Here is a 13,677-nt window from a genome sequence, read left to right as displayed (position 1 = left end):
CCAGCTGATGTTCCCAGCCGCTGGGACATGTGAGTTCCAAAGAAGGCATCTGGGGGACACACTATAGTTTCTACTACATCATGTAACAAACACCCCACATAAGATAGAAAACATTCCTATCACCCAGTTCCCAGTACCCTTTGTGGTCATATAGTGGAATACTACTTAACAACAATAATTCTGAGGTACACAAAAATGTGAACCTAAATCTAAAAATCCATTATGGATGCCAGACACTGCAGACGATCTTCTTTGTGATTCCATTTATGTGAACCGGTGAAACTCACAAAAATAATCTGTGGCGAGAGAAACAGCAATGCTTTTCTCTTGGTGGAGGTGGGAACAAGGTGAGGGGGTGGAGATTGACTGCAAGGTGAACCTACCAGTACTAGCTACTGGACACTTGAGAAAAACGAGGGCCACCACTAAATGAAGTAGAAATGTTAGAACTGCCGTGACAGACAGGGAGGAAATCATCAAAAGACTCTGAGCAATGGGCATGCTAGAGCAGATATTTCAGAAGGCCAGAAATTCCATCAGCTGACCAGTTTTGCAGGACGGCCTAGAGAATGTGCTGGTTAGTGAGTGTGCACTAGAGTTGTTAAATAGCTCAGTGGTGGTTGTCTTCATAGATCAGGGCTTCCAGCAAAAGATGCTACTACAGAACTGGGCTTTTGAAAGCAATGGGGATAATAGGATCCCAAAATAAATAGAAGCAAGATGGCACAATTATTACAATGAGCAGCAAGGTCAGAGCAGAGACTTGACCAAGCAGGATGGACCAACAGAGAGATAGAGATGGTTGACAGAATACATTGTTCCTTGGGCAGAGATAGCTGGGCAACCAAAAGAAGCATTGTTAATATGTACAATTAAAAGAAATGCAGGATGAATGATTGGGGCCTGTGGACAGCAGCCCTAGAAAAATTCAAGATTCCTGGCTGTTCTCAGACCTGGAACCCATTGACTGAAGTATAGGCCAAGTCCCCAGGAGGAACAATTTTGCATGTCTGCAGCATGTATACTCAGTAGTAATTTCCCCAATCCTTCCCTGTGGCTATTTATTCATATAACCATGCAGTGAGCAAAGGAGAATATGCATAAACTTTTCAGAAATTGTTGGACATTCTAAGGTCTTGACCTAGGGAGTTGACATTGATGTCAATGAATCCAAAAGCAACTATGACCTGCCTGTTAGAATTGGAGCATATGGGGTCCAAATGATAACTGCAGCCCCGAACCTAGTTCAGCTAACTGTGGACTCATCGGCCCATGGTACCACCCAGTATCATTTCTCTAGTCTCTGAATATAGAGTTGGAGTTATCATTGTTGGTGGTTGGCATAATCCCTGTTCCTGGGCATTGCCATCCAAATTTCAACTTCCACACTTGGATCTTTGTTGCTCCATGAAGACCAGCTTGGACTCAAACCCATAGGCTCTTCCCAGTCTCAGCTGTGTTGAGTAACTTCTGTGGACATGAGATCCTATCCCTGACTCTAGCCCACCCAGCTGGACTCACCTGCCCCAGGAGGGACTGCACACTTTTCAGCCCAATAGTCCAACCTCCCCCATGCAAAGACAACCTAGACCTGGCCTGGACATCTTCTAGCTTTGCTTAAAGTGATAGCAGAATGTAAGAAAGGATATTGCATCCTGAGATCAGGGCTGATAACATAGAGGAAACAGTTCCCCGTTCCCACCAATGCAAGGGGAAACAAAATAAACGCATTCTAGACAATATACCAATAAAAAGCAGGGATACGAGGTATTTGGAAATGGGATGGGGAGCAGACCTGCTTATTATTAAAACCAGCAATAAATAATACAAGCTACAATGCATTTAGCAAGTACCACGTACCAAGAATGTTCACATCTGCTCTCTTATTTGATCCTAATGATGACCCTGTGTGGTGAACGGCATGCCCATTTTATGGGGAAGGAAACTGAGGCTCAGGGAGCTGTGATAAGAGGGCCAAAGTCCTAAATCTCCTAGGCAGCAGAGTGAGAATCCCAGTCTGGCCAGCTGATTGTGTCTCCAGCCCTGCAGCCGTCACACCGAACTGTATCCCTCTTGCAGAGGTTTGTGATTCAAGCACCTTGAATAAATCGCTTGGCTTCCAGAGAGTGGGCTTAAGAAAATATGCTTTTTCTTTCATGCTTTTGAAGACAGAATCAGTCATAAAGGGCATTCCTTTAAGACCTTCTGCTTTGAAGTGATAAAAGCTAGATTGAGGGAAGGCTCACAGGCCCCTGATCTGGGCTCACCCCTGCCCCTGGAGCCAGGAAATGTGATTTCTCCTGCCATCCCTTTCACTCACTGCTCTTGCTCTGCTTCTTGGGTCTCTGGTGATTTTTTTTTTTTTTTTCCTTAAGAAAAGAAGATAGCTTGGGTTAATTTCGAGTTCTCCACGATTTATCTGTGCTGAGCTGGAAGAGTGTTGAGTGGGAAAGGGTTTCATTGTCCACGAGGGCCTCACGGCTCTTCAACACCCACCACTTCTGCCTCATGTCAAAGGAAAGCAAATAGGTTTATTAAATAGCTGTCAAGCCGAATGAGCGAGCACCAAGAACACACGGAGGGGAGATTGGATTAGAGGGAGAGGACATGCCACACTAAACAAGGGCATAGATTTATGGCCTTGGCCAGGCGGCCTTCGAAATGATGCCCGAGGTAGATATGTGTGAGGGGGGAGGATGGGCCAAGGAGGTGAGTCCTGAGGTCCTGACGGAAGGACTGAGGCACGAGAGCCTTCCAGAAAGGCCGGGCACTTCCTTCCCAGCACATGGAGGGTTGAGAAGTGCGGTCTTTGACTTTTCAGCCTCTTTGATATTGGAAGGTCCAAGAAGAGGATCAGAAGGATGGAAGGAGCCAATATGCAGCATCTGCTGTATTATTTGCTACGTTTAAGCCAGTTTTTGTTGGGTTTCCTGCTACTTGAAACTTGTGCATCAAGTAGTGAATGTTGATCATTTTTTGGAAAACTTAGCCTTCAGTACTGGACAAAGGAGTTCAGAGTTTAATGATGAGGAACTAGGACTCTCTTTGAGTAGAAGAGTGACCTTAGTATCTTATGTTTGTTGTCTTTATATTTATCTTACAAAAACACCAATCTTATGAAAGCGACGATCTAGATGAATCCCAGCTCGGTGATTATTGCAAACATCTAAGTGTGGAGAGGTGATAACCTGATAGCCCGAATGGGTAGCTGATTAAGATGGAAATAAACCCTCAGATTTGAGACATGTTACTTGATTGGAACTGGTAGGACACTGTAGTTGGAATTCATTTAATACTTAGAATACTTTTAATTATATTAGAAATACCGAGGTATTGATTTAAGCAAAATGGGGACTTTAGTATCAGAGCGCAGTGGTGTCTGACAGAACCCAGGGCAGGGGAGCTTAGGGCCAGTACTCTTTCTCTCTCTTCTTTCCTTCTGCCCCTGTTGTTCTTCACCCTCCTTTTATATCTACAGAATGACTTCCTCTGCATTCCCATATCTCAGAGAGGAAAACAAGACCACCGAAGTCTTCTGTGTTTAGATGGCCCTCGCTCTCTTTCTCCTTCTAAATTCCCTTGGAAGGGACTCTGTTTGGCCCCACTGAGCCAATCGTTTATGGAGGAGGAGGGAAGTGTTGGAGGTCAGGGTATCCCAGGTTCTCTTCTGTGGTTCTGGGAAGGGGGATTTTGAGATGTATTAGCCTAGTGGGCTTCCATCCTCTCAGAACTTGGTGTCCTTGAAGGCGCCCTGACCAGGGGTGAGTTAGCAAGGGAGAAGGATGGTCAGTGACGACAGTGAGGCTCCTGGTCTGAGTGACCAAGAACACGAAGCAGCATTTCCTTAGATGGGAGGTTCGGGCTCCCACAACTGAATGAAATGTGAATGTTTTGAATATAGAGTGACACGGGCTGCAGGAGAAACAGCTAAGGGCTGATAGTATTGGGCATGGCATCTATGACTTTACCCATGTTTGAAGTGAGCAGAAGAGAGACAAAGTCACTTTGGGAACAATCAGGCATCTGATTTTCAGGAGAAAAACTTGAGGCTTAGGGGACACCAAGAATAAAGTGACCCTTTGGTTACAGAACATAGGCCTGAGCCCCAGACCAGACTCAAATGTGGCGAGGACAAGGCAGGGTCTGTGGCTACTCTGGCTTTTCACGTGGCTACCTGCTGGCTTTGTGGCTTGGAGAAAAGAGCCACTAGCCATGGCGGGGCATGAGAAGGGAAGACACCATCAATTTGTAAAGGCTATGTGTTTATAAGCAAGGTGGAAAGCTGGTCTGGGGGGGACATGAGTGGGTTACATGCACTGTTCCTTCAACATGCATAGCGGAAATTTTTCATTGATCAAGGATCTATTTCCTGCAGAGCCCAGAGGGAGTCTTTCTCAGTGAAGGGCTCCAGGCATCCTCTGTTGATCAGTTGGCACCTGTGATGAGCTGTGCTGGTCACACTGCTCGAGGCAATGGCTGGCAGGGGAAGCAGGGGAGTCTGGGCTCAGTGTAGCCGATCCATACATTTTGTGAAGAACCAGAGAGGTCATGGCGACCACAAGTGGGACTCTAACACAAAGGCCTAGATTAAGACATGAAGGTGTCTTCCCCTTCTGACAGTGCTGGTCTGTGATGGCGATTTTATACCGTGCTCTTGCACAGGGAATTTCATTCTCCAGCAACTCTGTGGAGCTACTGGAAGGTGGGTGCCTTGTATAGGTAAGAGATCGGAGACCTGAACAAGTGAAATGCCACCTCCAAGTACAACCAGTTGGGACCAGATCTCCTGTTTCACCTAGAATTTGATATTCTGATTGTTGGTCAGTGTTTTCTATTGCTCCAAAGTATAGTTTGATTTGAGACCACATTCTTCCACTGAAGTCCCTACTAAAGAGAATGTTCTCCAAGATGAGGATGATAGCCCCTTAGAGTCTTGGTCTAAAGTCAGTACCATCAGCATCCACTAGGAGCTTGTCACAAGAGCAGAATCCAGGCCCCTCCCCAGACCTCCTCTGTCCGAATATGCATTTTCACAAGCCCCCCCTGTGGATTCACGTGCTCACTGAAGTTCGAGAAGCACTGTTCCATAAACCCCTAGTCCTTTCAAATGCTCCGCTATGGCAAAAAGACTCTACAGGTAAATATGTTTGGGAAACACCAAATTCTATCCTAATTTTTTAATGCATTTACATATCAAAGACTTGGGAAAATCCTAAAGAAAAAAAATTTAATTACCTGATTAACAGGGTTTTCTATATTTTTATATTCTTTGTATGAGTGAGAATTATTAATATCCCATAGATTTACCGTTGAGCAGAACAGTTTGAGACATGGTGCCCCACAATAAAGCTAGAGAAAGCCAGAAATGCTTGTGTGTATTAAAAATAGCTTAAAGAGTTGCACAAAGATTGATCTGGCAAACAATTATTAATCAGTATCCTCTGGTGAAAGAGAGCACTGCTATTGTCAGGGCATTAATATTGGAAAATAGGAAAAAGAAAGCAATGAGGTAAAGGAAAACAAGCAATCAGTGGCAGTTTATTTTTTTTTTTAAAGATTTTTATTTATCTATTTGATAGACAGAGAGAGATCACAAGGAGGCAGAGAGGCAGGGGGAAGCAGGCTCCCCGCTGAGCAGAGAGCCCGATGTGGGGCTCGATCCCAGGACCCTGAGATCATAACCTGAGCCAAAGGCAGAGGCTTAAACCATTGAGCCACCCAGGTGCCCCAATCAGTGGCAGTTTAATGCAGGTAGGTATGTTTGACCAAGAAGAAAATGGATGGAAAATGGATAGAAAGCTGTTTCATTAAATGACTGCACTTTCCTACCTCACAGTCTTTCATTCAATGTGAAGCATCATGAAGTGGGATCTAGGTATGAAATGGGTCTATTCTGTATTCTGTATGTGATCTCACTTAATTTCGGTAGCACACCTGGGAGACAGGTATTAGTAGTCCCATTTTACAGACAAAGAAACTGAGGCTCAGATCGTTTGCTAAAGGTCATAGAGCAAATGAGCAGGAATGCAAAACCACAGCTGATGACTCCGAAGGCAGGCTCTTTAACTCGAACATGGTTTTGTACCGAAAACACAGAGAGAGGTCTGGGGCTCTGGGTGCCTGTCTGATCTTACCCTGCAGTCCCGAGGAGAGGGTACACCAGCCAGGAGCATCTGGGACCTGTGGCTCCAGGTTGTCTATCCCCTTGTGATTGACACGCTCTGCACCAGCTTCCTGCGTCTGTCTCTGCTCCCAGGGGGACTGCGCCGGGGTCCGGGACCTTGCACATTTGACCCAGCAATTTAGATCTTGTGTTTTACCCTCCCCACCCTCCAGATTAACAGAGAGGAGCTGTAACAGAGAGGTGCAGCCCACCACTCCCACCTGAACCAAGTAAAATAGATTATTGAACAAAGAAATGGATAGAGAATTGGGGGGCAGGAAAGGGAACCACCAGCCAAGTTGCCTGTTTATAAGCAGCAACTGCGATTGGGATAATTGATTGCAGGGAAGACCAGACCCAGGTTGGCCTAGTTTGGGGATCATTAACTCAATTAGTTAATTTTCAAGGAAAACATTTCTGTGATAAGTAAAAAACAGAATAAACCACGAGACTAAAACTCCTCCTTTCAGTGAACTCGGGTAGCGGGCCTGATCTGCAAAGGGAAGGCAGCTGAGGAGAACCAGACCAGGTGCACACTGAGGGGGAGAGCAAGAGTGGTGACAGTCACAACAGCCAGTCACAGACGCTAGGTTACTGGTCAGGCTCCGGTGTTTTTTTGTTTTTTGTTGGTTTTTTTTTTTTTTAATTTTTAAAATTTCTTTTCAATACCAGAATTCATTATTTATGCACCACACCCAGCAAGAGTTGCTCTCCATAACCTCCGGTGTGTGTTTTAACGCATTTAATTTTCACAGAAGCCCAATGGAGACAAAAACCATTATTATCCCCATTTTACAAGTGATAAAACCAAAGCCCAGAAAATTCACATAATTTGTATTTAAGATCGCACAGCTAGCAAGTGTTAAACACCTAGAAGACAAATTCTGAACCGACTGCCTGAATCCAGGCCCCGCCTTGCCAGTCATTTTCTCCTTGGGAAAAAGAGGTGGTGGTGGTGGTGGTGTTAGATCTTTTTTTTTCTGCGAAACCTCAGTCATTTTCTTAATGCTTTTGAAATTTTGGGCCAGCTGCCATAAAACCAACACTATCCCCCTCTTACGACTTTTGGTGAACCACTTTTCTATTTGAAAATTTAAATAAGCATAGGAAATAGGAAACACATCAAAAGGTAGGTTGAAAACCAACATCTGTTATCTTAAATACAAGTTAATGATAAAAATAAATATCATGAGGAAAAAAATACTATTATGTGAGTCTGGGGCACAGATCTGTTTCCTCCTTCTTAAAAAGAGAAGTTAACAAATCCTCCAGAAACGTTAGAGACCTATTAGCCTCGGTCTATAATTTTCCTCCTGCTTAAAATCAGAAGTATCGAAAGAGAACAGAACAGGAAATGCCTTACTCACAATTGTGCGTCAGGAAACGCATGTTGCCTACTTCTCAGTGCTTTCTCCTACACCACAAAGCTGAAATGAAACAGCAGGATGGAATGCTGGGCCTCAGAAGCTTAGAGAGTCCCAGAGCAGAGGGGCGGACCCCTGCTCAGGTGATCTACATGCTGATCTTGTAAAGGGAGATGGTGAGCGCGCCATCTTTATCCACTCAAGACGGATTCCCCCAGCAAAGTGGCACAAGCTCCAAAACATCTAAGTAATACTGTGGTAGCAGTTTATGACCATATATCCAGCCCACCTCTCCTTTCAGACTCATGGGAGGATTATATCCTACCCCTCACACTTTGACATAAACCATGGCTATTTGACGGGCTTTGTCAAGGGAAATGTGAGAGGAAAAGCTGTGTGCCACCTCTTGGTGGAAGCACTGACGAGTGGGGGCATGCTCTCTCCTCCCCTGCTGCCGTGAATCCTTTGGACCTCGTGTGGAGACCGCATGTGATAGGATGATCGAGTTCCCATCTGCCTGGGTTCCTGAGTGACCACTGTATACAGCAAAGCCTTCCCCAACATCCCATCTCTCTACTGACCCACAAGAGCGTTCACATTGTTTCAAACCACTATGACTTTGCCTATCTCTTGAGATCAAAACAGAGACCAGCCTATTCTGACTAATGAAGAGACAAAGCTCTTACACTGGCCATCAAGGCTAAAAATCCAGGGACTGGTTGTCCGGCAAGCTGCTTCTCCACACTGCTTCCCTTGCGTTGGTCACCGTCACTGCCTCTTTACCACCAGGGGAGCTGGAAATTTACAGATGTCTCTGGTGTCATTTACAGTCTCAGTTCTGGCCACTCTTGCAGTTCATGCTCTTACTGAGCTCTGGGATCCTGAGCCCGAGGTGTCACTGTCTCTCAGTACTGATTCCCTACTTTCACCTCAATCAGCAAGACCAATACTCCCTGTCTCTGTGTTACCTTCTGTCAAGTGTGGCCCATCAGTGAAGGTTCTTGGGCACCAAAAGATCCCAGCATTTAGAGATGAACACACAGCTCCTTCTGGCTGGTCCCATCTTCCATGCCATTCTCAGATCCCCATGTCTTCAGCCTCCTTTAGGGCCATCTCCGCTCATCAGACATGTTTATATGTGACAAACCACAATGTGTCCACTGAAGAATTAGTGGACATGAATGGATACTTGGAGGGAAAGCCTGAGTGCCTTGTGTGCTTTGGCCCTGGGTATAGTTTCTAAGTATAATATGGCTTCTTCTTCCTCATAGATTATAGCTTCCTCCCAAAGAAGACATAGGTTTTGATTGCATTTGCATCTATCTTCTGGTGCATGACAGGCCACCTCAAGCTTAGTGGTGTAAACCCCCAAATCATTTTGTTATGCTTACAGATTCTGGAGATCATGAATTCATTTGGACACAGTAGGGCATCAAGAACTCTGAAGGCTCTTGCTCCTTGCAAGCTAACAAGCCAGCTTGGCACAGTTTCATAGATGCAGGTAGAAAAAGGAGACACCTGGGTCAGAGATGAAGAACTTTATTATTCACAGCTACAGCAGCAGTTTGACTATCATTACTTTTTGGTGTCAGTTCCCTGAGGCCCAATTCCCACAGCGCGAGAGGAAGAGGCAGGGGACACCAGCACACACAGTAACCTATTGTGGGATTGTAGGGATTATTATTAATATTATTACTATTGTAGGGATTCCCAAGGATATCCTTATCCTTGGGAGAAGAATACCAAGTATAGGGAAGCTGAATCTTTTATAATGGGAAGGAAGCAAGCCTTCCATAAGATATTATCTTTATTATATGGAAAAATTTTCTGTTTTTCAAGGCTGTAAGCAAACTGGCCCTTTGTTCTAAGGGTGGTTGCAATCTCATTTTTCTGTGGTATTTTTGCTATATAAACATCTTATAAAAGAAAATCTGACTACATCAAAAACTAATGATGTATGACTAACTTAACACAATTAAAAATAAAGGATTTAAAAAAAAAGACAATCTAGACCAAAGACAGTCTGTGTTTCTGTTTACAAGACATGCAGAAAAGCACCATAGTCTCCCAATATGGCAGTGATTCTTTTCTGTTCCAAAATGTATGGAGACTTAGCTGAGAAGACTCACATAGCTGGGGACTGGAATTATCTGGAGGCTTCTTTATTCGCATGTCTGGTGGCTAGGCTGACTTGAAAGCTGTGCTCACATGGGATTGTCAGCTGGTACCACGCTCCCTGTGGGTTGGGATTCTCACATCACGGCAGCTGGATAGGGAGAGGAACATTCCAGGAGGGAGCATGTGGAGAACAACAGAATGAAGAGAACCCAAAGGACGTTGCATGGCCTTTCCTGACTAGTCTTGAGTGTCATGCTGCATTACTCTTCCACCCTCTATTGACTCTAAGCAAGCCGCTAGGGGCAGCCCAGACTCAGAGGGAGGGTCATCAAGCGCTTGATGTGGGAGAGTAGCAAGGGCACATTAGAGAAGAGCATACGGGATGGGATATTGTTGCGTCCATCTCTGGAAAGCATGCCCATCGAGTGTGGTACCAACCCGTCTGGGCTCATGGCAGAAGTGGAAACACCCTGGTGTGTACCAAGAATCGCCTTACCTCAGCTGCTATTCATGCGGCATAGTGTAGTAAAAAAGAACCCTGCCTAAATGTCTGCAGGGCTGTGTTCTAGTTTCTGCTGTAACCACTAAACGCCTGGCTGTGACCTCGGGCAAGTCACTTATGTAGCTGAGCCCCTGAGATTCCAGTGCCCTGGGAAAGCACCTGAAACATAAAAGGAACCTGCCCCCCCCCTCGCTTCACAGGATTGTTGCAAAAGTCACACGAGAGTCCTGTGAGGGTCCCGCACTGTGCCAGGCAGACGGGCGAGGAGTTCTAAGGATTATCCAATGTGGGACTGTCCTGGTGGTCGAGAGTCTGCAGGCCATCCGCATCTGAAGATCTCCTGGACCCTTCCTGAGTGAGAGGCACACAGCTTCAAAATTAATAATGTAATCAAAGCCTTTTAATTCTTATAATTGAGTTATCCATGAAGAGCAAGGGGAGCGCCTGGCTTTCTGCCCTTTAAGGGCTGGCGAACAACGAAAGGATTAAGTGTACCATGAAATTGCTGTGGGACGTTCCCACCCAGGGATGTCCTCCAGCTAGTGAAAAGAGAAAGAGACAGGGAGCAAGGGAGACAGAAAATGAAAGAGACACACACAGAGAGGGAGAGAAACGGCAGATAAGATCGTGGAGGGAGGCTCGCAGAACAGAATGAATAATTGGCCCCGAGTGACGGAGACTGTATCTCACGGCTGGATACAGCTGCCGACTGTAGGGGACTCGGGAGTGGGTACACGTAGCTTCCTAGGCACTCAAATGTCCAAATCTTGGGACTGGAGATGAGGAAAAAAGGGGGAAATATTTTTTTTTAGTTTAGAACATCAGAGGGTCTTGAAATGTTGCTGAGTAAAGTTGTGGAGCGTTCCTCTGAGGCAGGAATCTCACAGATCTGGGAGTTATTATTAGTATAAAGGAAGAAACCAAGATGCAGAGAGGAGAAGCAAATTGCCCCATTTGCATGGCCTCGAAGGGACAAAAGTAAGAGTTGAACCGAAGGCTATTTGGCTCCAAAGCCCAGCCCTTTCCACTGTTTCCCTTATTTCTCTGCTTGTCGGTAGAGATGGGAGTAGGAAAGAGAAAGGGGAGGGGAGTGTGCTGGGGTAAAAACTGGAGAAGAGGAGGCCATCCCAGCTGAGCCCGCCAAGGGCTTGCTGCCATGAGTCTGTCACTTCCCACCGTCAGCCAGAGACACGCAGAGGCGCCGGCGAGAGACTGGCAAAGGGAAAGCTGGCTCGCCACGTGGGTGAGGGGCCGCTGTATTTGGATAGCTTGAGGATGATGCGTTCTCTCTCTGAGAGCACCTGCAAAGCACACGCTTTCATCTCTAAGACAGATCTCTCTTAGAGACGCAGAGTGCTCTCTCTGGAGAGTGGTCTCGGTTCACTCTTCCTGACGGATGTCCCACTGCTCTGCTTATAACTTCGATCGGCAAGTATTTGTTGAGTGTTTATTATGTGCCACGCACATGCCTTCCTCTGAGGATGTGGTGATGAATCTGATTTCCTCGCCCTGGAGGGGCATTCAGTTTAACGAGAGAAGTGATCATTTCTATTCCGATAGATGAACACCTTTACGGAGGAAGGAATAAGGAAAACAGTAGTCAAGGGAGGCCTCCTGGAGGATTTCACTGCTGCGTCGCACCGTTGAGGACATTAGATAAAGAGCAAAGGGGAGCATGAAAGATGTCATGGTGGCATGGAAAGAAGCTCTGAGCCAACTGCTGCAGTGCCAATGTACATGATAGTTTCCTATTTCTTTCCTTCTATCAGTTAGATACCTTTAGTTTAAGTTGTATAAAACCCAGTTCTAGCAGGCTTAAACAGAAAATAGACAACTAAACAAATGTAGGAGGGAAAAGGGGGCCATAATTACAGAAAGAGTAGAGACTTCAAAATCTTTAAAAATCTTGAGAAAGTTAAATGAAGTCATCAACTTTCTAGAAATGCAAATTAAGAAAATTGACAAAGAAATAGCTAACCTGAATATACCCTGAACTCTTAAAGAAACTAAATAAACAGACAAAAATCTCCTTGGCCAAAAAGGCAACAGATGGTGTTACTAGAAAGTTTTATAAAACTTACAAGGAACAAAGAACTCATATTTTATATAAACTGATAATCTTCTGATCAAGAGGGCAAACCATATAATTTCTTCCATTAGGACAGGAAAAAGATATGATAAAATCCAATAGCCATAGTATGAAACCCTGGCAAACCATGAATTAAAAAGAAGTTCCTTAACTTTTAAAAAAACAAAGACAATGGGGCGCCTGGGTGGCTCAGTGGGTTAAGCCTCTGCCTTCGGCTCAGGTCATGATCCCAGGGTCCTGGGATCGAGCTCGAGCCCCGCATCAGGCTCTCTGCTCAGCGGGGAACCTACATCCCCCTATCTCTCTGCCTGCCCCTCTGCCAACTTGAGATTTCTGTCAAATAAATAAATAAAATCTTTAAACAAAAACAAAGACAAATATTATATTTGATAGTGAAACATTAGACATAGTCATTGTAAAGTTGGGCACAAACAAGGAGGCCTGTTACTACCTTTCCTAGGCCCCATGGTACGGAATGTTCCAGCCAATGCAATAGGACAAGGGGAAAAAATTAAAGATCTAAGAAATGAAAGAGACAAATTACTATTATTTGTACATTAAATAAAGAAAAAGAAAAGGATTACAAATAAACTACTAGAACTAAACTTTTAATAAAATTACTTGATGCAGGATCAATATACAACAATCAACAATATCCCTATGTACCTGAAACAAATTAGAAAATATACTAGAGAAATGTATTGTACCAAAAAAACCCCACAAACCTATAACTTGGCTAGAATTAAATGTAATAAAAGTTATGAAAATCTTCTATAAAGAAATATAAAACATTATTTGATGGCATGAAAGATAATTCCAGTAAATGGAGAGGTATGTCATTTTTATGGACAAGAAGAATTGATATCATAGAAATGTAAATTCTCCCTCAGGTTAACCAATGAATGCAATGAAATTCCAAATAAACACCTGTGTGTGTGTGTGTGTGTGTGTGTGTGTGTGTGTACATGTACATATACATGTATATATATACATATGTATACATATACACGTACCTACACACACACACACACACACATATTTTCCCCCATAACATGCCAGCTGACCCTAAAAGTGATAAAAACACAGGCCTAGAATATCCAGGCATTTTTGAAATAGAAGATAGTGTGGGAATTTTCCTTAAAGAGATATCAAAGTTTATTACAAAGCCATCACAATTAGGACAGTGAAGAATTTGTATGGATTATACTAGAAAGCCATAAACAGACCACCACAAACTCCCAGAAACATTATCTATTAAAGATGTAGCATTTATAGATCACTGGAGTAAAGATATTCTATTCAGTGAATATTGCTGGGCCATTTGGTTATTCATACAAAAAGAAATTGGATCCTTACCGTAAATAATACACAAAAATAAATTCTTGGTGAATTAAAGAACCAAATCCAAAAAGTAAACCATTTAAAGATGTATTTATTTATT

The sequence above is a fragment of the Mustela erminea genome, chromosome 11, assembly GCF_009829155.1.
Source record: "Mustela erminea isolate mMusErm1 chromosome 11, mMusErm1.Pri, whole genome shotgun sequence".
In the NCBI taxonomy this organism is placed as follows: Eukaryota; Metazoa; Chordata; class Mammalia; order Carnivora; family Mustelidae; genus Mustela; species Mustela erminea.
Note: the sequence above shows the minus strand (reverse complement) of the source record.